General features: G+C 47.5%; 1 protein-coding gene across 1 annotated transcript in view; it reads left to right on the forward strand.

Annotated features, from left to right (window-relative positions):
- The first annotated feature begins 262 nt into the window (after positions 1 to 262).
- The window catches only part of tdrd7b (tudor domain containing 7 b), a 200,815-nt gene continuing 176,564 nt past the window's right edge, over positions 263 to 24,513 (forward strand). The window contains 1 exon segment of the mRNA XM_084327314.1: positions 263 to 373. The gene's annotated coding sequence lies outside the window, so the exon portion shown is untranslated.

Below are 24,513 nucleotides of genomic sequence, written 5' to 3' on the forward strand. Positions count from 1 at the left end.
TATTTTTCATATTTGGAGAGGTTAATGCATTGAAATAATAAGTTTAGTCTACAAAAAAACACGATTTGGCTGGGTTATACCATACGAGAGCTATGCAAAGACGCTTGGTTGAAAAGACGTGTTTTGCTCACTGGGTAACGCCGTCCGATAAGTGCTTTTAATTTGTTGTGGCGGTTGCGTCCTCCTGACGCGTTATTAAGCCTGGGGACCGTGCGAAGTTGACCAATCAGATGACAGCGGAGACGCTCCGACTACCGCGCGGCGGGCAGGGAGTGCAGGGAGCGCAGGCTGGCAGAGCGACATCGACTGGGAGCGGCAGGAGCGAGCGTGACAAACAACAGGTTCTCAATTCATCATCTCTATTCTCAGCAAGGTAGGAGCTTTTGAAAACGTATTTGTTTACTCAAAACATGTTTTTGAGTAGTAATAGCTCGATTATATCGAAGTGTCAGTGTCACCGTCTTATCATGTGTGTGGTGGTGGTGACCGATCGCGATCACTCCACCCGGGATCAACGCTACACCGTCCCGTGACTCCGTCCCAGAGGTGACAGAAGTACGGAACTCGGTGTCGCGCTCGAATGCCCACCATGGGCCAGACCCAACAAAACCGGTTATGGGGTTTTGTTGTCGTCTGCGATCGTAAATAAACGCTCACTCGCACTTTGTTCATCGAAGGGATAGTTTTCACTGCATGATGCAACGGAATTAAACTTTATCAAAATGATCCGGCAGACAGATGGAGGGTGTGGAATGGAAGTGTGACGTATTACGTCACCACTTGTCCCCCCCGCTGTCCCGACCGCTGTCTGTGCCAATGTGAGGGGCAGCACACGTGACACACGGGACTCATCTCACAACGTATAGCACATTTCAACGATTAGTTCTTCTATTTTATGACTATTTTTGGGGGTTAAACCGTAGAAAGGTCGTTATTGAAAGCGAACGTATTCTATGCCGAACGTAGCAGAACTGTGCGTAAAAGTGGCGTGCTGAGGTTGAGGGTGTGTCCGTCTGTCAGCAGCTTTATATCCCCCTGAACTTTGATGATCGCGCAGTCTATGTTCAATTCATGCGACTTGTTGTAACAACAACAACAACAACAAGACTGTCAAACTCAAACATATCTAGCATTAGTAAAGCAAACGCACTCTTGGCGTGTTACGCTAAACAGTTTCGAATTGCTTGTAAACGAAAGTGAGTGTTTTTCATTTAGCGATGGAATGTACCACGCAATGTTGGTCCCCGGGAGGTCAAGCAGCCTGCAGCATCTTAGTGCCCTTGGGAAAGAAAAATGCCCATATCTGACGAAGTGAAAGAACATCTAACAAATAACAAATAACATCTGACGAAGTCAAGCTCAATGTCTATACAATGAGATTCAAGAAATGTAGCTGCCTAGTACTGGCTATACTGTCTAATTCTATACAGCTAAATGTGAATAGTCAGTGAGTTATTTTACTTTGGGAATGTTTGAAATTAATAAATGAATAAAAGGAACATTGACAAAACCATACTTGGTCATTTACTGTACATTGGAGGGGGTTGGGTTAGGACATTTACAGGGGCCAGTTTCGAATTGCAGTCTCCCGTAGGTGTTCTTTGAGAGTGGTTTTGAAAAGTGGGTAGTGATTCACATTCCTTTACAGCTTTGGGTAGGGCGTTCCACATTGATGTGGCATAATTGCGAAACATGTTTAGTCCCTTGTTTGAGCCGAATCTGGGTTTAACATGATTTGTGGAGCTCCCTCTGGTGTTGTGATCGTGGTATTCACTGACCTTTGGGAAGTATTTTGACATGTACATGGGTACCTTGGTCGTGTAGTGTATCTTGTAGACCAGGCCCATTGCAAGTGTAGTCATTCAGGTATATTTGTTAATCATGAATATGATATCAGATATTTGTGGGCAGCACATTGTGTTGATTTTGAACATGTGTTGAGGGTGTGTGATTAGCAAGACCTGGGGCCTGACTGATAATTCATATACCTGGAGATATAGCTGAAATATAGCCCCAGGCCACTTTTTAAGCTGGGGCTCTGGGAGTCCCCCCCCACCAGGAACATTTTAGTTACAAAGACTTAATTTCCTGCATTCTGGTGAATTTTAGTGCATGTGAATCACAAACTAATGGGCCAACAATCGCTTAGTACAATGTACTGTTATGAACCTCATAAAACCAAAGGTACATATCATTAACACATTCCCTGCCATGCACTTTCAGCATCTTACCATTCTCTGCCAGTACTGTAAGTCTATGGAGATGTTCACCTTCTTTGCAGGGCTATAACTTTTTAAATTGTATTGCTAAATTGACATTACTATGGCCCATTCAACATCGATTATCTATCGTTCAGGTTGTACGAACGTTTTACTTTTTCATTCACACATTCATACGAAAATACCGTCTAGAATATAAATATGTTTTTATCGTTTTCTGCAGTAATTCCTAGAACGTGAGATATAGGCATAAATGCATAATAGATTATCAAATGCCGTTTGTTGCCGATCCACGCTGTTACGAAGGATCAGATTAAACCGAATATATATATTTATTACTTGATATATATTGTATAGTATTTGTATATCATCTGATATCCCTTGTGTATTCTTTGTACATATACACGGAATATCCCTTTACCTAGTACAGACCATAATATTTAGTTCTCCTATTGGACAGCGATCCACTAGGCGCCACGGCCATACCCCCAATGTCTAGTTCAAAGTCACCGCCAAAGACATGCCTGGACATGACCGGTTCTGCGCAAGAATACGAGACAGAAATAAGGCTGGTACTAGTTTGTTCACCTAACGTATAAATACGGCGCAGGTGAATACAGAAGTACTGTTACCCAATAAGTTGAAGCCTCACACCACGATACAACGTGCTGTGAAATGGGCCCGTTTTTCCAAGCGCAAGCCCTCAGTGAACGCGAACATTCTGCAACCGAGCGAGAGCGCTTCCAGGCGCAACAAAGGAGTGAAGACGACCGCATAAGACTGGAGACCAGACGCCTTCAGACGGAAAAGAACATTGAAAGAAGCCGCGCCGATGCACAGTGCGCCGCCGCCAATGCACAGCGCGACGCCGCCCATGCCAGCGCCAATGCGCAGCGCGACGCCGCCAATGCCCAGCGCGAAGCAGTGCGCGACGCCGCCCATGCCCAGCGCGAGGCAGAGCGCGACCGGCTGCAGGCGCAGCTGATGGACAAATTGATTGCCATGGCGACACCCCCTCTCTCCGCACGGAGCTCCCGGAGATCGTCACGACAAGGGTCTAGGACACATTCCCCTACCCAACCAAGCGACCCGGGACCCCGCCAACAGGAGGATCCTGTCCACGTCTCCGAACCCCCTCCCCGGCCGGTCCATACGAGACCCAGCAACCGGGAAGAACCGGACCACGCCGAGAGACTGAACAGAAGACTCCAGGACCTAGCAGAGGAAGAGGAAGAGGAGGAATGTCAAGCCGACCAGCAGCAACGTACTCTGGACCAGGAGGCCCAGTACAGCCCCGACCAGCAGCAACGTACTCTGGACCAGGAGGCCCAGTACAGCCCAGACGTCAGCCCCGAGGCACTGCGCTACAAACCCCCGACTCAACTCACGGGTGAGTTTGACGCACCGCCAGCCCCGAGGAACAGCACCTGGGTACCCGGGCTTCGGTACCCACCAAGTACAAGCCCAAGACGACACGCACGGGGAGACTCGCCCAGGAGGCCTCTCCCCCAACGCTCACCGATGTGCCAGCCATCCATGGCATCGTACCTTGGCACACCGACGTTCCCGGACTTCACACACAAGAACCGAGCACAGTACACAGAGCTACGAATGTGCTTAGAGACAATGATGTCCGATGTACCGGATGAAACGTACAAGTATGCTATCCTACTCAAGCACCTGAAGGTGCCCAGAGCGCACAATATAGCGCTGGCATATTCCAACTCTACTACCCCATACACCGCGGCTCTAGTAGCCCTCGACCAACGTTATGGACGCATATGGGACTACGTGATACAAGAGATAAGAGACATTGACCGTCTCCCCCCAGCCAGAGACAACAGAGCACTAGATGACCTCTCTATCAAGGTACAGTCCCTGGTAGGGATGCTGGGGTCCCAAAAGGAAAAAGGGATATACGAACTGTACGCTAACTCTAATGTAGAAAGGATATTAGAGAAGCTCCCTCCCGCCCGACAAGAGCGTTTTCGGCGGCAGAGAGACCACCGCGACCCCAACGGCCCAGAGGCATCCCTCCTAGACTTGTCTGACTTCCTCGCGAGAGAAGTCAGCAGCTTACGACTGGACACGTTCGTATGGAGTGGACCAAGCCCAAGACCAGGACCTCGGGGATTAAATGATAACCGCCGGTCGGTGACCGTTATGCACCAAGCCGAATCAGTACCGCAGCACAAGAACCACAACACCCCCTCGACGAAAGAGGAGTGGAAGATTGAATGCCAGTACTGTGAAGGGGAACATCGGCTGTATCAATGCGACACTTTCGGGAAGCTGACCACGGACGAGGTGAGTCAGTGGATCAAGGACCACCGCCGCTGCTTCCGCTGCGCGCGCAGCCATATGGCAGCTGAGTGCCGCTTGAAGAAGAAGTGCAGCAGGTGCGGCGGCGCCCACTTGGAGGTCCTGCATGACATCAACAGGCGTCCGCCAGGACAACAAAGTGGGCCCGTCACGGTAATGTACCAGGCCGAGGCGGTGGCACCAGTACCAAAGATCCACCAGACCGCTCCCTACTGTACCGACTGCTACAGCAGACACTGGGAGTCACGGTGCTACTCGGACGACCGCGAGTCGGCACCACCCCAGACGATCCAAAGCAACCGACCAACAGGAGTGCTCCACATTGACCAGCATAGCGGGACCCCCGAGTGCTCATCAAAGTGGTCAGAGTGCTCCTGAGCTACGAGGACAAGGTCTTGGACACTTACGCCGTCCTGGACGATGGGTCTGAAAAGACTCTCCTCCTCGCTTCCGCCGCAGCCCAGTTGGGCCTGCGGGGTGCCAAAGGTACCATGACCATACGCACCATCAGAAGGGACCAGAAGACCATAAAAGGTGAAAAGGTCTCCTTCAAGATAGCAGCGGTGGACCAGCCCGAGAAGCAGTATAGCATTACCAACGTCTTCACCAGCCACGACATAGGCCTGTCCCAGTACACCTACCCCATCCCACAGTTGATGGCGAAGTATGTGCACCTACGTCAACTACCTATACCGCTTATCGACGGCGCCACACCGACCCTGCTCATCGGCTCCGACCACGCGGACCTCATTCTCCCAATTGAGGCGGCCCACATCGGACCCAAAGGATGCCCAGTCGCGGTTCAGACCCGACTGGGGTGGACGCTCCAGGGCCCCCTCTACGGACTTGACAGTCAACCCACGTCTACACGCTGCCTACACACAAAGGTGAGCGACACCGGCCACTCTCCCGTACAGCCCGTTGAGAGGCTATTGACATTAGGCGAGAGGCCTGTGAGAGAACCGTGGGCACAAGAGGGAGTTCGGAACTCCACCCCCCTCAGCTGCGCTCCAGACGTAGTTGACCTCGAACCCAGCACCCCAAGCGACTCCTTGATGGGGCGGCCGGAACCGGCCCCTCCTCAGACGGGGTACAGAGCAAACAAGAGAAACAGACGGAGAGGTGGAGGCGCAGCCAAGCACAGATCAAAGCAGTCTCAGGCCCGCTTCCTCCTAACCCCCCTACCATCCCTTCCAGCCCGTCAGAAGCGGGTCAAGGACGGAGACAACTTAAAAGTGGACACAGTCGTCGTGATCATAGACCAGTCACTACCCCGAGCTGCGTGGCCGGCCGGCCGCGTAGGCAAAGTGATCACTGGTGCCGACGGAAAGGTCAGAGCGGCAGAAGTGCTCGTCCAGGGGCGGACATACACCCGACCCGTGGCGAGGCTGATAGAGTTGCCAAGGCTCCCCGACTCTCTTAATGACGATCATGACCCACTGACTTTGTGAACTGCCCTACCCTCACAACGGACATTGAGTAGTGGACAGTGCGGTTAATCTGTCTCTGCTTATCTAATTAGGTGCAGACTAATTAGGAGGCGGCTGTTACGAAGGATCAGATTAAACCGAATATATTTATTACTTGATATATATTGTATAGTATTTGTATATCGTCTGATATCCCTTGTGTATTCTTTGTACATATACACGGAATATCCCTTTACCTAGTACAGACCATAATATTTAGTTCTCCTATTGGACAGCGATCCACTAGGCGCCACGGCCATACCCCCAATGTCTAGTTCAAAGTCACCGCCAAAGACATGCCTGAACATGACCGGTTCTGCGCAAGAATACGAGACAGAAATAAGGCTGGTACTAGTTTGTTCACCTAACGTATAAATACGGCGCAGGTGAATACAGAAGTACTGTTACCCAATAAGTTGAAGCCTCACACCACGATACAACGTGCTGTGAAATGGGCCCGTTTTTGCCCCAAAATAGAGCCTTGAGACCGCGTGCGAATTGATAGCTGAAGTGTCAGAGTTTAACGCTGTATCGTCGAGTTCGACCTATTCTATTATTATGTAATAGTCTATTTATGTATAGTGTATCGTGCGGCTACCGTTCTACAGTGACCAGCATTACCAACGCTTCCTCGTACCTAGCTAGTGTGCTTATCCAGGCTGGGCGGCTTAACCTGGTGCCGTCATCCGAGGAGCCCTAGACGAGAACCGTGTGGATATGTACACTGGATAACCTACCCGACGACTACAGAGCCCTTTTCGGCTGGATTATATTTGCTTTGGTCCTGTATCTGATGGAGCGGAGAATCGTCTACACCCACAACTGTGTGGGATTTACCCTGTGAGGAGCAACGTCGAGCCCGCCTCTAGGACGCCTGAGGCTGGCTAGCTTTCCTCCATGCGGCACTGCATACCGGAGAATAGCTGTTGTTCGTCTGCGGATCAAGAGATTATTGCACTGTCTCCTGTACCTGGAGTCTCCTTATTCCTCGTTGACCCAGACTTTCGCTACCGACAAATCCTCTCCCCTGCTGGCATACAACCGGAGGGACCCTATTAGTATCTCCAGCTGCCCTACTAGTGTACCATAGATATAATTCCTATGATACAGGTGGTATTCATTATCTCCTGCGTAATATTCTAATGGACTTACGCTCTTGACCTATTCATGCACATTCTTCGCCTTACAAGCGCGACTCTAATTCTCAAGTAATGTAAGATAATCTTCGTGCTGCTAATAAATATTATTCTAACCAATAGTTGTTGTGGAACCGTGTCATTGTGGAGGTGTTCATCTCATATACCTGTGTACTGTATGGCCAGTAGTAATGTACATAAGACAGTAGTGGTTTAATGATACCATACTTATTCAATACAGTCAGGGAATTGTACCCCTCAGTTACACACGCTATATTAAAAATTTCAACTGTAAACGTTATGACTGATCATGCGCGGATGAACGGAGGGGGGGGGGGGGGGGGTGTCGTTTATAATTCCGTGATCGACGTTAAATGCTTTATGTAGTATGGGTGATATATAGATCAGAGCAGTTTGGATGGATAATAATAAACAAACAGGCTGAAAGTAACGTCAGTCTCCTCTTACCGTTGGGCGATGAGACTGGAGCAAAAAGATCCCAGTTATTTGATGGGGATAGAGTCGATCCATTTCCGGTTTGTATAATACTAATACACGCCCAAATCATGTCGATTATTGAGTTATGGCAGCGATCCATATCCACCGTGTGTGGCTAGAGTCCCGCGACGATATGCGAGTGGCCGGACGCATTTAGGAGATGCACCGAGATCCAACCGGCCATTTCCGGTTTGGCAACTCGCCGATCATCCACCAGGGGGCAGTATTGAAGCGTTGCAGAGTTGTGCCGGCTCACACAGCATCAGACCAGGCTCCGTGAGGGAAATATGAATACCATGGCGAAAATATGAAATATGATCTCAATAACGTTGTACGCCGTGGATTGGCAGAATTCGCATGAACTTGAAACACGTCGTACAACGTGATTGGCGGGGAAAGTGTTAAGGAGGGAGACGACACAAACTAACGTTTAACCCTTGTGTCTGATCAGATTCTTATTTATTTTTTATAACTTTGCAGGGGAATTATTTCAACATATAATATTTTTATGGCGTTTTTCAATTTCTCGTCTATTCTGTGCTAGATCAAGACACTATTTCAATAATGGATGACGGTGCGGAATTATCTTTTTAAAGCAGAGTAGGAGTAGAAAACAATTCATGAAAGTAGAAGATGTGCAACCTCGCTAGCTGACGTTATATCTACAGAGTACTAACTGTTCTCGGTGGCGTGTATGCTTTCACCGTCATCCATTATTGAAATAGTGTCTTGATCTAGCACAGAATAGACGAGCCAGTCATGCTGTTGGTTTTATCATAAACAATGACTTCATAACTTACCTGCTAATGATAACATTAACTAATCAAAATAATAAAGACACTTTCGCATGACTGCGTATCAAACCCACCTTGTTGAGCAGCTGCAACGACATAAACACACGGAGATGAGCAATGATTGTTTCTGAATCGTTAACCGTATGAGAAACGGGTAAATATTTACGAAATCTAAGTGATTTTCCAACCTCGGGGTTGATCTCCATCGAGTTGAATTTTTAGTGATTTATTCAACAGTGACACACCTATGATGTTTTCGGTCAGAATTGACCGCCATAGGAAATGAATGCGTATGAGTATATTATGTTCATCCTGCAGATGGAAAACATCTCCACACACACACACACACACACACACACACACACACACACACACACACACACACACACACACACACACACACACACACACACACACACACACACACAGACACACACAGACACACACAGACACACACACACACACACTCTCTCTCACACACACCCACACTCTCTCTCTCTCTCTCTCTCTCTCTCTCTCTCTCTCTCTCACACACACACGTACATTTCTTGTGGTTATGTCCCCCCACACCTTCCAGACAAAACAATTTACTCTAAGTTACGGGAACCTCTCACTTTCTCGCGCTGCAATGATATAAATGTATCATATCTTCTCACAGGTGTAAGCTCTGTGCCCCTCGATAAAGAAAAACCTCCCACTTTCTCGCGCTAAATGCCCCTCTCATGCATATATATTTGTGCCTTGCTCTCATTTGACTCATTGACACAATGAGTTAGTAGGCGACTGATCAGGCGACTTTCTGTCAGAGAGGCTCTGGACCTCATTCTTGAACCAGATGAAGAGGAGATTGAACCAGAGATAGGAGGATGTCTCAGAAATGGAAGACAACAGCGATCCAGACTATGAGCCTGACCAACAGTCAACATCACAGTGAATGCAGTGAATGCTGAACTTGATGGGCCCACCGGTGGGTCCATATACTGTAGTTGAAAGTAGGCTTGCCTTTGTCAAATCAATACATCCCATACAGCATTGGGACGGGAGGAATCTCAGGTACAACACCAACTAAATGATTTCCATCTCCAGTAAACACAGCCTACATGGCAAGCATTCTTATAATATACAGTAATGTACAGTAAACACTATCTTTGAACTTACTGCAAAATTATAACATGAAATTCACTCCTAGTGTCATTCTGTCTGCCACCCCTTGACTCTACTTGCTTTGACTGTTCAAATGAGATGTCAACCATCAAAATTGGATAAGGGGTTCCAGAGATATCACTGTGCAAAACACACCGGCCAATTTTGACCGAAAATAGTATGGGAAGGGGGGTATGACCGAATGCAAGAGAAGGGTTAAGCATCTCTGAGAGAGCACCCCCCCCCCCCCTGCGCCGCGACATCGGAGGCATCCACTTCAACCAGAAATGGAACCTCCAAATCTGGGTGGACTAAGACAGGGGCGGAGGTGAATCTGTGTTTAAGGTCGTGGAAGGCATCCTCTGCCCGTGGTGACCAGTCAAAACCTGGCAGCGAAGCCTTAGTAAGGGCTGTTAGAGGGGGCAGCTAGGGCGCTAAAATTGCGTATAAACCGCCTATAAAAATGTGCGAAACCTAGGAAGCGTTGTAACTGTTTGAGCGAGGACGGACGAGGCCAGTCTAAAACTGCACTCACCTTGGCCGGATCCATGCACAAATCACCCCTCGTCAACACGAAGCCTAGAAATGACAGTGTCGGTGTGAAACACACATTTCTCCGCTTTGACAAAAAGCAGGTGTTGGAGGAGGCGCTGGAGAACCTGACGAACATGTTGTTGGTGTTGTGACATATCTTTGGAAAAAAATAAGGATGTCGTCCAGATAAACGAAGACCGACACCCCTATCAGGTCCCGCAGCCTGGAAGACTGCTAGTGCATTGGCCAGGCCAAAGGGCATGACCAGATACTCGTAATGGCCATTGGGTGTGTTAAGGCAGTCTTCCACTCATCTCCCTCCCTAATCCTGACCAAATTGTACACACGTTATGCAGGTCCAGTTTGGAGAACACTTGAGCCCCCTGCAGAGACTCAAAGGCGGTGTCCATGAGGGGAAGGGGGTAGCGGTTCTTAACAGAGACTGGCAGGGAACCAATGGAGAATGGCAGGGAACCATTTTCCAGCAAGAGCCTACCTGTCGACCAGTTAATGCTGGGGTTATTAGCCGCCAACCAAGGGTGAGCTAGCACAATAGGGCACTCTGGTGAGGTAACAATAAAAAATGATTAGTTCCCACTGTCCCCCTCCCACTTGAAGACGCACTAGCACCGTGCGGTGCGTGATGGTACCTGTACCTAAGGGTTGACCGTCTCTAGAGCCTGGACAGGGACTGGTTCCTTCAACTTCTCTAACAGAACTTCCCACCCCCAGGCTAAGCCTTCATCCATTAAGTTACCCTCTGCTCCCGAGTCAACCAAGGCCTGTATCTGTCTGACATCAACTGACATCAAAAAAATGTCGAGGGTCATTAACCCCTGAGGATAAGTCCATACCCGCTAGCACCCCTCCCGATACTAACGGGCTGCCCTGTTTCCCGAGGTCCCTGGACAGGTGGCATAGCGGTGACCGCTACGTCCGCAATGGAAGCAGTGTCTCTCCTCCAGACGTCGCCGCCTCTCAACGCTGGAGAGCTGTGCTGCGGCCTAGTTGCATGGGTTCGTCGGTTGTGATCCCCTCCGGGAACCAGGTGATTGTCTCTCTGCTGGGAGGAAGCCGGGACGGTGTACTCTGTAAAGAGTCTCTCTCTCGTGATCGCTCTCGGCGACAATTGTCCACTCGCACAGCAAATTCTAAAAATCCCGTCCAACCGCTCCGGGAACTCCCGGAGAGCCCCTGAGCAAAGAGAACGACTACGGCCTCCTCCCTGGCCGCCTCCTTGGCTATGGTGGTGCGAAACTCGTGCACCGATATCACCCGGGAGGTGTCGAAAATCTTGCGCAACTCCCGGGTAAATGTGGCAACGTTGGTACACCTCTGCGACTTGCTCTCCCACTCAGCCATGGCCCAGGAAAGGGCGCAGCCCGTCAGCAGTGTGATGACGTACTGTAGGCCAATCAGGACTGCTCGGTGGGGACTGTCAGAGGCTGCATATTGAAGATCAGCTAACACTGGGTGATGAGTTCTCTGTAGCCCTCTAGACCCCCATTGTAGCGCTCTGGAGGAGGAAGTCAGGGCTCCCGAGCCGCCATCTGCGTTGGAGGAGACACCGCTCCTACTGCTGTCAACGCTGCTGGTGACGTATGGGCTGGCCTGGGCGTTCGTGAGGTCGGTGGAGACGGAGGTGAGGCGCTGAATCTCGGCGATCATCGCTTGCTGGTTGCGCTCTTGGAGGGCTACCTTCGCGCCCTGTGTCGTCAGCACAGAGCGAATCTGTTCTGCCTCCGCTAGGTCCATTATGGTCAGTCGATCTGTTACAGTTTGATAGGTGTGTTGGACCCAGGTGCAGTGCAGAACGGACAGACAAGAGTCGGGTGTTGATTCTCAAACAAAGGTTACTGTTTTATGTAAGGCGTACATGCCGACAACGGCAAACAAACAAAAGGGGAGAGTACTTGTCTCCAAAAAGAGGGAAAGCAAAGAGGAGAAATCAAGTCTCCAAAAGGCACGATACAGGAATATATGTCGACGACGATGCGGCATATACACACAGCGATAATATATTACATAATGGATTGGCACAACAAACAAGAAATAGAAACGAATGCACTTATCCTCCTATGGCAAGGAGCGATAAGATTTACTCACAACGGTGTACTCACGGGTAGTCTGGCGATCGACTGACAGTCTCAGTATTGACAAGGAAGAGCATATAAAGCCACCTTAACTAGACACACTAGTTACCAATGAATGCAATCAGGGCAGGTAGACAGGTCAATTACCACCAGGTAACGCTAGGGCTTTGCTCCCTGAGGAGAGCAAAACCCCAAACGTTACAGTTTCCATATTCACACACGTCATGTTTATAAGAATGTTGAAAATTGCACAAGAAAATAATGTGTCGAATACAAAACCACAATCACAGAGGAAATAGCTATCTAAGTATGTTCAGAGTTGTTGATAATAAACAATGTTGTGGTGTATCTAATTCAGAAATCAAAAGTATTCTGATGTGGCGCACATGAATACAAGTCAGGGGCGTGCACAGACAATTTGGGGGGCAGGGGCTCAAGCTACAAAAAGGGCACTTACCCAGTGTTCATATTAAATATTTTTGGATGGGCACTTGGGGCAGGGGCTCAAGCCCCCCTTCGACCATATCTGTGCACGCCACTGATACCAATAATGTTTCACAGTATGACACCATTGTTTGTCATACTCAGTCCATTCCAGCTTTCACCTCTAAGCCTGGCTGGTCCCCGAGTTTGCTTGCTTCATATCACAGCCAGGCATATTAACATAGACTGAAATTAACTTTGGATTACCTCCCAGGTATGTCATGTCATTTAATTTTACTTACTCAGAAGCGTTTTATATTATCTAAACATAAAATCCGGGTCACTAAGTTGTTGCTCCAACTTCAATGGAGAGTCTGTCTGTTTACTGGGGGCTGACATCTGGATTCGAACATAAAATGTCTTATTTTCACTCCCGAGTCGTATTCGATTCATCATGGCAGCGCCTAGTAAACATTGACAACATTGACAACAACTTCAGGGTATAACTGTTTGACGTATAAATAGCCCAGATTTTATGTTTAGGTCATTTAAAATTCCATGACTTACGAAAGGTTCATTTCAGTCTATATTAATTTGCCCGGCTGTGATATGAAGGAAGCAAAGCGTAGCAGTTGGCTACATTATACATCTGAGAACCAGCAACTCTAAACCCCAGAGTTATGGCTCTGTTCTGAGCAAATAAAGCCAGCATGTCTCGTCACATTTCTTGTTTATTAACCCTTTCACTACCACAGTACGGAAGGTTAACCTTTCACTACCACACTACAGAAGGTTAACCTTTCACTACCACACTACAGAAGGTTAACCTTTCACTACCACACTACAGAAGGTTAACCTTTCACTACCACACTACAGAAGGTTAACCTTTCACTATCACACTACAGAAGGTTAACCCTTTCACTACCACACTACAGAAGGTTAACCTTTCACTACCACACTACAGAAGGTTAATCTTTCACTACCACACTACAAAGGGTTAACCATTCACTACCACACTACAGAAGGTTAACCTTTCACTACCACACTACAGACGGTTAACCTTTCACTACCACACTACAAAAGGTTCTATTTCATACTGGCTTCCGCTCAGCGTCATTCTGCACTAACCTCACTTTGTGCACAGCACTGAATAAAAAATCCACAATGTACCTTTGCATACCGACATCCGTCTGGCCACACCCCTATCCGCTTACCTTCATAAGCAGGTGTGTGGTCACCTACTCGCCTCCTTCTTCACTTTCACCACAAGGAAGTGCCTGGTATATACCCCACTTGACGAGAAGAAAGAAAAGAAAAGAAAGAAAAAAAAACAGAAGACGGGAATATACGTTGACATTATATCTTTATTTTCTCTCTCACTATTTTCGAGAAAATACGGCGATATTGTCTTCGTCACTGGAGTGTCTGGAAGATGATGATCATTCTGACCTCCACCGGCTTTTTCGTATTACGGGCTCGCGCCGCTGATATACTCCCCAACTGCAGTCCTCCTTGCTGCGGCTGGATGGGTATTGACCCTCCGGTCATACAGCTGGACTGTGGGAGGCACCGGCTCTTGTGAGAAACTGAGTGCTTCCGTGTTGGGTGAGTACTGTTTTGCTTGCGAGCGCTAGTTGTCTGTTAACGCTATGGGGGTTAGCTGACAATTTTATGAAAGCCGACCCCGGACTGGGGTCCTCTGCTCGGCTTCTTAAGCGACGGACGGAGGATCTTGGTCTGACGCCCATGATGGTCAACCTAGTGGGCCGCGACCGAGACCTGGTTAAAACCCGGGATTCTCTGGACGAGCGGATGCTTCTCTGTCCCGTGCAGGCCCCATCTTTCACATGAATGTGGAAGTACACCCTAAAGCACGAGGAAAAGTGGGCATGGATCTTCATTATCGGGAGTTCCATGCTCAAGTCGGCTGCAGCCCGGATGGGAATTGTGCCGGCTCCGCTGAATGTCTGGTAAATCACTGTTGAAAACTGTGCTCACATTTCTTTTTCTCTTCCCTCTTAGGATGGGGAGGGACTTGGACAGCGGCCTGTCTGAAGTGTGGCTTGTTATGTCGTTGTGTACAGTGCAGGTGATAGCTGCTTAGCTGGCGTGCTAGTTTGTGGCCTACTGTGTTAGCCAGTCAGCTGTTAGCTGCGGCGCTAGCTCGTTGTGTTTACTAGGCTAGTAAACGTTAGCTTGTTGCTATCAGTCGGACGGCTGTTAGCTTAATGCTACACTGTTGAAACGTTACTGTGACTATAACATGCCTTAAACACTCTGACTACGACGTCATCTTTGACAGAGGATGTTAGTCGACCCTACACCCGGGTGCCAGTGCCAGCGAGGACTTCGTCAACATGGTGAACGGCGGCTGGGTGGCGTAGCGGACATACCCTCGTCACCAACGCAGGAGATGCTGGGTTCGACTCGGTGTCCCGTTAACCAGTGTTGTAGTTCTCTCGGCCTGCGCTCAGGGTGAAGGTAGGAGTCCTGACCGGACTTTAAACACTTCTTCTTTTCTTCCCTTCTAAATGTTTTGTAATAACGATGTTTCCAAAACATGTGTTGCTGCAATACATTGAGGATACGACGCGTGTTGTGTGTGAATTGTCTTGTCACTGTTAGGGCTGCACGATTTTGGGAAATAATCTAATTGCGATTATTCTGACAGATATTGCGATTGCGATTTGCGATGCGATTATAACATATTTAAAAAAAAATTTACAAGAAGAATGTTGCTGCTTTCTGTAGTCGGGTCCCAACTGCAAAATTACTGTATTACCCTGTATTATACACTTTTACTATCATGTAGACTATTCTGCTTTGTGTTTACATGTGATGTATTGTATACATGCACATTTATTATGTTCTTGTGTGATGTATCGCACATTTTATTGCTGTGTGATGTATTGCAAATGTTATTGCTGTCATCTTGGCCAGGTCTACCTTGCAAAGGAGATCTTGTATCTCAATGGGACTTCCTGGTTAAATTTAATAATTTTTTTTTTTTTTTCTTTTTTTTTTTTTAATTGCAGGCTTGGCGATTTGATAATTGCATCATTCCAAATCGCGATTTCGATTAAAAAACGATTAATCGTGCAGCCCTAGTCACTGGTATAGCTTCTATCTCCATAGTAAATCGGCGTTGTTTTTTACATGTGTAAAAATGAACTGGTTGGTTGTGATGAGAACATGTGTGTTCATGTAACGTTGTAACGTGGGTGAACTCACAACTAAGAGGGTTAGTTAACCTGTGAAGCTATGCTTAGTGACATGTGATTGAGGAATTAATCTTTTTCTCAGCCTGTGATGACAATGAACAACATGTTCACATATTAACAGGGGTGCCTGTTCACCTTGGTCGTATCAAGGGTAAGATAGGAGGGGTGACCCCCCGGTTTCCCTGGGGCTTCCCCCCCCTCCTCTCAGACATGTTGTTTACAATATATTGTGTCACTGTGTTTGTGGGGATACGATGTAACCCTCAGCTTAAGTTGCTGGGGTTGTGCTTCCGCTTGAGAAACAATTTTTTCCTAAAGAAAAGGTTGTTTGGTCACTTATCATGTGTGCTTAGCAAGGTCTGTGGCCATTACATAATCGAGGACTTGTGTCTTCTCTCGTTATGAAAAACGGCGTTCCTCTGTAGTAAGAGTGTACTTTTGCCATTTTTTGTTGTGATGAAGGGTTGTGTGTGTCGTTGTGATCTACAACTGGGTTAGGTTTGGTCCACAGAAGCACATGTGTAAGTCTGGACCGGGGCTTTTAAAGAGGCCCTCTCTGTTCTGTGTTTTTTCCTTGGTAAAACTCAGATAGCAGGTTAGCACATGAGCTATGTGAAGCTGTTAGATGCTTCATGTAGCATGCTATGACTGTGTCATGCTCTACTTTGTCATTACATCGTATCAGGGGTGAGGGGTCGTAAAGGGGTGAACTGGTAATCCTTCCTCCCCTTTTCTGATTGGTCAGGGGTTAAAACCCCCTGTCCTTCGGAGTTCCTGTTACGTTGCTGTTCGGCACGTTACAGGGAAGGGGGGGGGGGGGTAAGGGGGGGAGAGGGAGTTTCCTGGTCCCACGCCCTGAAAAATTGGGCGTGTGCACCGCGGAAATTTCCCCGCCATAGAGTACGTCACTGAGCGCGTCTCTGTTGGTAAGACTTCTGTGAGTTGTTCAGGTCCATGTTATGGATCTGTTTCAGGGAGTTGTCAGAGCTCCTCCTTACGAAGCTCCTCCTCAGGGAGAAGTGCCTTCTGTGAGTTCGGACTCTCCTTCCCAGTGAGGGAGCCTCCTCAGAGTTTCAGAGCCTCCTCCTCAGATTGTCAAGGTGAGTAGAACTTCAAAAAAGGAGTTCTGCTCTATTGTATGTGTATTCGATTCAATTCGATTATTGAGTGTGTATTGGTTCAGTGCCTCCTCCTCGGAGAGCCCTAACCCGAGTGTTACATAGCTCAATGTTGCAATGTTTCTTTTCAATCTATACAGCTCGCGTGGGAAGTCTCTCTTTTTTCTTTCTTTTTTTTTTATTTTTTATTTTTATTTATTTTTTGACCTGCAACAGGGCAGTTTTAAAACCAGAGACAGTGGACAGACTTGTCTTTCTTGCCTGCAACTTAAAGTAATGGCTTTGCTTGTCCAAATGACAATACTGACCAAATTGAGATTTATTTTTCTCTTTTTTTTTTGTTTGCTTTCTAATTTAAAATACAGTTTGAAACCGTCTGTACACAGTAGGCTATGTGTGCTAGCAGAACTAGACTCCAGTCACGAGTCACGGTGCACATGTGCGTGCGGTGGTTTGTCCACCAAAAAAGCGCCAAAAGATTGAAAATAAACTAGCAGAGCCAGAACTCCCCTGGAGCCACAGCCAGCAGAGAAGCCGGTTTACTTTCGCTTTTAAACCAGCTGCAGCCTGAGAACTGGAGTGTGAGGGGATGTAACACTAAAGATGGCGGCAATGACAAAGAATTGCTGCAAAATAAACATACATCTGTTGTTTAAAAAAAAGATTAAAATGTATACTTATAACAATTTCGATAATTATCGATATCGAGAAATATGATAACATTATCATATCGTTACCGCGATATGATTTTTTTCCATATCGCCCAGCCCTAGGTAGAGGGGTCTCACGCCCTTGGGGTGGGCCACTGAGCGAGGTACAAATGGGACCGTCTGGGTGGCGCCCTCTTTTCATGTTTTAGATCGACACGCATGCCTACCCCCTCTTCTGGAGTGGGGATGTCGGCGTGGTTAGGGCACGGGACTGGTTCTGGTCACGCTGGTCCAGGTCAGTTAACCCGTTGTCCACCGGGGACGCAGATCTGCTGTTTTGGTACCCTGAAGGACTTGTGCTTTTTTCAGGGGAAAAAAATGCCGGGTCGGCCCGGGTGTCACAGGGTTGGGCGTTATGGAAACCCTTTGTTGGGTACATGTTGTACCTGGCATTATCATGAAGGGGCTGGTTCGCCATTCTTTTCGCTCCTCTCTTACGCATGGCGAAGAGGGGGCTGTTGGGGTGGTCTTATGGACCTCCTCTGGCATCCCTGTGTGCTTCCCGGGCCGCCGGGCCCGGTCCGAAGTTGTGTTTCGTCAACCCGTAGGCCTCCTTTTTTGAAAACTGAAACACTTGTACTGCGGTATAGCCAGTGTATACCCGCAGGTGTGTTTTGGAGTTTTTTCTTGAGGGGTTATAGGAACAACCACCGCCTGTGGTACCAAGACCACAGGCACAATGACATTGACTGCACTGCACTAGTCCGTACTGGATCTCTGCACACTTCACTTTATATATATATATATATGTATTTTATTTATTGATTAATCCCCCACTGCACTGTTTTCGTTTCTTGTCTGTGTTGGTGTTTGTTTACTGTGAAAAAAGAAAGAATGCATTCACTGTATTGCTGCAACAATTACCAATGTGTTTTACACAAATGGCTCAATAAAGGAATCTGAATCTGAATCTGAATCTGAAGAGGGTGGTTGATTCCCTGGTGTGTTGGAGCAGAGTCAACTCCCGGGTTACCCGGTTGAGTGTGCCCCTGCACGTTCATGACGTCTGCCAATCGTGTCAGCCTTCTCTGCCTCAACCCCTCTGGGTGGTTTTTTTTTGGTGGAGGCTTTGTCATGGTGCGCAACAATGCCAGCATACGCCCCTTCCGCCGGGGTGCTGTTTCAGTTGACCCCTTTGGCGCCTGTCTCGTCCGCAGTGCTCCAGGCTCGGGTCTAAAGCCTGCTGCCTGGTTTAAGGGATCGACCCCTCTGGGGTCGTCTCCCCGGTGCGCTGCCTGCTTCCGTTGTGGTTATCCTTTTGAGTGCTTCAAGTTATGGCCATGCTGACTGCCTGTGTTGCAGGGTCAGTGTGCCAGGCGGTGTACTAGTGGGGGGAAGGGCCCGCTCTTGGAGGGGCCCTGTCCAAATACGCTGGTGATGTTGGGGGCGGTGTCACTAAGTGACCGCCTGGTGAGGTCTTGATGCTTGGTGTCATTGACCTCTCCGGGCCCCCCTTTTTTCCAGGGGATCCAGTCCCTTCAGTGGGTCTGGGTCTTCCTTCACACTCTGCTGCTACGGCCTTGCCACAGGGTTGAGTTTGCTCTTGACACCGTGATTTTGGGGGCAGTAACGAGGGTTGTTCCTTCCGTTCGTTCCCTGGTGGCATGCAGGTTGTGCGTGTGCGTAGTCGTGTGGTCAAGCCACGGTTTGCTCACCCTGTGCGTTGAGTTGCTCGAGTTTCTCTTCGCACGGTCGGATCCGTCTCCCTCCCGTCCTCCAATAGGGAGGGTATCCTCCATTAGGGAGGGTCGGGGGGGCTCGGTCCTCTCCGGTCTGATGGTTGTGGGGGGCCTCAGCGGAGTACATTTGTCGAGCTTCTGGCTCCCGCTCAGCTCCTGTTGTGCAGAATGACGCTGAGCGGAAGCCAGTATGAAATAGAACGTAAGGTTATGTATATAACCAAGTTCTATGAATACTGGTGACGCTCAGCGTCAGGACGCCACTGCGGCCCTTGACCTCGCCTTGTGGTGAAAGTTTGGGAAGGAGGCGAGTAGGTGTAGGTTGTGGCCAGATGGATGTCGGTATGTAAAGGTACATTGTGGATTTTTTATTCAGTGCTGTGCACGAAGTGAGGTTAGTGCAGAATGACACTGAGCGTCACCAGTATTCATAGAACTTGGTTATATACATAACCTTACGTTAACCTTTCACTACCACACTACAGAAGGTTCTATTTCATTCTGGCCTCCGCTCAGCGTCAGTCTGCACTAGGGCTGACCTTCGAAGCTTTTTTTGGCAATCGAAGCTTCGGGGCCGAGCTTCGATTTTAATTCGAAGCTTCGATTTTTTTTTTCTTTTTTTTTATCTTATGTTGTGGGACTTGTACAGCACTTTCATAAACTTTGTTGTTTTTAAATGTGCTCTATAAATAAAGTGGGTTGGATTAATTAATTAAGTAGCCCCTTTCGTGACTGAGCCAACAAGGTTTCACTCGGCTGTGTGATTTAATTCAAGGTGGATCGCTGTTGTCGTTTGAACAACTTCAGATTTCATGGGAACTACCAATCCCCCAAATCAAGAATGTTTAAGATGAATGAAGTAAGATTTAGATTATTTGAAATATGGCCTGTGTAGACTAAACTATGCACAGAATTATGTCAGTCTACAAGGTCCGGATTCTACATGGTCCGGCAATGTAGACCTTGTAGACTCCACTACAGACCAATTATCAGTGAATGTTCATGCATTTTTAAGAAGGGCAACTTCCACAAAAAAACAAAGAACTCACCAAAACATCTCAGTAGCACCTTATCTAAATTTTATTTCCTATTTTGTTTATTCATCCCAGTATCTTTCTTTCTTATGTGTGGAATTCTACAAGGCATGTAGGTGTATATGTATATGTATAGTGATGATATAATTTGGGCAGTGCTGAGCTGGGTTACTTTCCTCCAGTGTATTTGTCCCCCGGCCCCACCCAATGGCCCCATGCACGCGTGCACGCACACACACACACACACACACACACACACACACACACACACACACACACACACACACACACACACACACACACACACACACACACACACACACACACACACACACACAGACACACACACACACACACACACACACACACACATTTACATTTAGTCATTTAGCTGACGCTTTTATCCAAAGCGACTTACAAGTTCTGTACGACAAGACAGCAAGAAGGGTACAACTCTATCAGCTGAGTAACAATGTTTATCAAAGTGTTGCGTGTTACAGTGTAGGTTAGTTTATTAGGAAAAGTGCATGACAGTAAGGTTAGTCACGGTTAGATTTTTTTTTTTTTTTTTTTAATCATTTCAGATAATGGTTGAAGAAGTGAGTCTTTAGTCGACGGCGAAAGATTGGACGGGATTCGGCTGTCCTAACTGGGATGGGTAGTTCTCACACACACACACACACACACGCACACACACACACACACACACACAAATCGAAGTAAAAAAAAAAAATAGATTTTTTATTTTTTTTTTAATGTTCGAAGCTTGTGCCATCGAACGAAGCTTCGAAGTATTTAAGACAGCCCTAGTCTGCACTGACTTCACTTCGTGCACGTGCACCGAATAAAAAATTCCACAATGTACCTTTACATACCAACATTCGTCTGGCCACACCCCTATCCGCTTACCTTCATAAGCAGGTGTGTGGTCACCTACTCGCCTCCTTCTTCACTTTCACCACAAGGAAGTGCCTTCAGTAGATACCCACACTTGACAAGGTTGTTTAGTTGAAGAAAGTTAATACGCGTTTAAATTTTTTCTTGCTTTTTTCTTCTCTCATATATTTCAAAAGAAAAAAGCTAAGTCATAATGTTTACCTCGGAGGGCCGCGCTCGCTACGCCACCCTTCACCAGCGGTTCTCCATTTCCGCCTCTGTCGTACGTCTTGGAGCGGGGTTGAGGCCTCTCTCGTGGTCGGCAGCCACGCCCGGTAGGCGTCCGATGGGTAGTTTGCCTCTCCAAGGAGCTGGTGCACCAGCGCCGTCTCCTGTGGGATGGCCTGGTTCTGGCTCTGGTTCCTCTGCTTCCGGGGAGTCGTCCGCTGTTGGACGGCCGACGCCTTTGGTTGCGGGGGATTTGAGACGCAAACATTTTGCGTCAGCTCGCTCCCGTCGCAAGATGGTGGCTTGCAGACGCAAACGGCCTGGTTTTGGTGAGTTGCTGGAGCCGGATGAGGATGCGTCTGACTCTACATGGCCGATGGAAACAGAGGACTACATGATAGAGGCGGACGGGTTCTTGTTCGAAGGCCCGGTGGAGACATGTCTCCCGCCTGTCCAGGTAACACTGGAGGGGGGTGAGATGTCTCCTTGGGGTTCCTCGTCCGCAGATGTTGGGTTAGAACCTCCGACTCGGCGGCGGGATGCCCTGCTATCAGCCACATCAGAATGTGGCTCCTTTTTTTAAATACTTTATTTCTCAGTTTACTAGACAAGAACAGACAAAACAAAAAGGAGGAGACAGAACAAAAATAAACAGACATAACAAAACTAAAAAAAAACAAAAAGGACTGCCAGACAGGAAAATAAAATAACAGTGTGACTTAACTCAAAGCATTAAAGTGTGTTGTATAGCCAGGTGTTACAAGGTGCAGGTCAAACATGATATACAGGGGTGAGTCTCTGCAGAGTGCAGTTATTTGTCCTTCAGATAGTCAATGAATGGGCTCCATATGTCCGAAAACCTGTTGTGCTCTTTGGATCTGTAATAGCGGATCCTCTCCATCTGTATGATTGTGATCATTTCATTGAGCCATTTCTGGAAACACGGGGGTGTAGGTGATTTCCAATCGGTTAGAATAATTTTTTTTGCAGCTACCATGCCGAGCATTAGTGTCTGTTGTTCCTCCCTCGTGTACCTTAAGGCAGTCTCTGAACACCCAAAGAGTGCCAACTCTGGATCAGGGGGAATGTCCTTTCCATAGACCCTGGAAAACCACTGGAATATTTCACCCCAGAATTTTTGTAAATGAGGACAGAGCCAAAAGAGATGTGTTAAAGAGCCCTCTGCAACATTACACCTGTCACATAATGGAGAAAGAGATGGATAAATTCTGTGTAGTTTGGTCTTTGAATAGTGGAGTCTATGGATGACTTTAAATTGAATCAATTTGTACCTAGCATTGATCGAGCAAGTTTGGATTCTAGTCAAACCTTCATTCCATATGTTCTCAGACACCTCTAGGTTCAACTCAGTGGACCAGGCATCTCTCAGATGGTCAGTGGACACAGAGGTGGAAAACAGGGACATAAAGCGAGATATCAGGTGTCTGGAGTCTGGAGGAAGCTTCAGGAGATCATAGAATGGGCAATTCTCTGGCATGGTTTCAAAATGTGGAATTTTTTCTTTGACATAGTGTCTGATTTGGAGATATCGAAAAAAGTGGGAGTCAGGGATGTTAAATTTTGTTTTCAGTTGGTCGAATGATGCAAACTGTTTGTCTATGTACAAGTCTCCAAGGGTCGTGAGTCCCTTGTCCCTCCAGACAGCAAATGCCCCATCTGTCCGAGATGGCAAAAAGGAGTGGTTATGACATATAGGGGTATACATACAGACATTTGGTGGCTTGTGAACACCTCTTATCTGATTCAAAATCCTAAGTGAGTTCCTTAAGATAAAATTGTCACCAATTAGCTTTTGAGGGGATTCTGTTTTAGAAAAAAGTAAAGTACAGAGAGAGGAGCCTTTTACTGCTGTGGCTTCAATGTTTAGCCACAGGGGGGAATTATTAGATGGTGTCTCACCCGAGAGTCCCCTCTGCCAATAGGTCAAAGCTCTAGCATTGGCTGCCCAATAATAATTCCTGAATGCAGGGAGGCCTAGGCCTCCCTCCTGTGTTGGCTTCTGCAGATGCCCTTTTGATATGCGATGGGTTTTATATCCCCATACAAATGGGAAAATAATAGAGTCTAGTTTCTTAAAGAATGCTGCAGTGAGGAAGATTGGCAGATTTTGAAATAGATACAAGAATCTAGGAAGAGACACCATCTTGATTGCGTTAATACGCCCCACCATAGATAAGGGCAGTGTCCTCCACTTCTCTATGTTGAGTTTTAACTTTGTGAGCATGTCAGCATAGTTAAGTTTAAATAAGAGTTTGGGATTTCTAGATATTCGGAGTCCTAAATATGAAAAATGGTCATTTACTACTTTAAATGGTAGAGCCTTAAGAAAGTCTGAGTTCAGGCCGCCCGAGAGAGGCATGAACTCACTCTTACCCCAATTGATTGTGTAGCCAGAAAGCTTACCAAATGATTCAATGAAATCTAACAAGGGAGGAACAGAGGTTTCTGGGTCTGAGAGATATAACAATGTGTCATCAGCGTAAAGGCTCACCCGGCTTTCCATGTCCCCTATCTTAATGCCTCTGATATTGGGGTGGCTCCTGATTCCTATCGCGAGGGGCTCCAGAGCAACGTCGAATAGTAAGGGAGAAAGCGGATCGCCCTGTCGGACCCCACGTTGCAAGTCAAAAGGTCCAGATTTATCATTATTAGTGAGGATGGAGGATGTCGGGCAGAGATATAGTATTTTGACCCATGCAATAAAAGAGTCTCCAAATCCAAATCTTTTAAGTGCCTCGAGCATGTAGGGCCACTCTATTTGATCAAACGCTTTGGCTGCATCTAAGGACAAAATGGCCGCTCTGGAGTTGTCCTCGTGGTTGGTATAAACATTGTTCAGGAGCCGACGCACATTACAAAATGAAAATCTGCCTGGGATAAACCCTGTTTGGTCTGGGTGTATAATTGATGGAATATGTCTCCCTAATCTATTGGCTAATACTTTTGTGATCGATTTTTGATCAAAATTAAGGAGGGCGATGGGCCGGTAGCTCCC

This window comes from Notolepis coatsorum, assembly GCF_963971535.1.
Source record: "Notolepis coatsorum genome assembly, chromosome: 13".
Taxonomy (NCBI): domain Eukaryota; kingdom Metazoa; phylum Chordata; class Actinopteri; order Aulopiformes; family Paralepididae; genus Notolepis; species Notolepis coatsorum.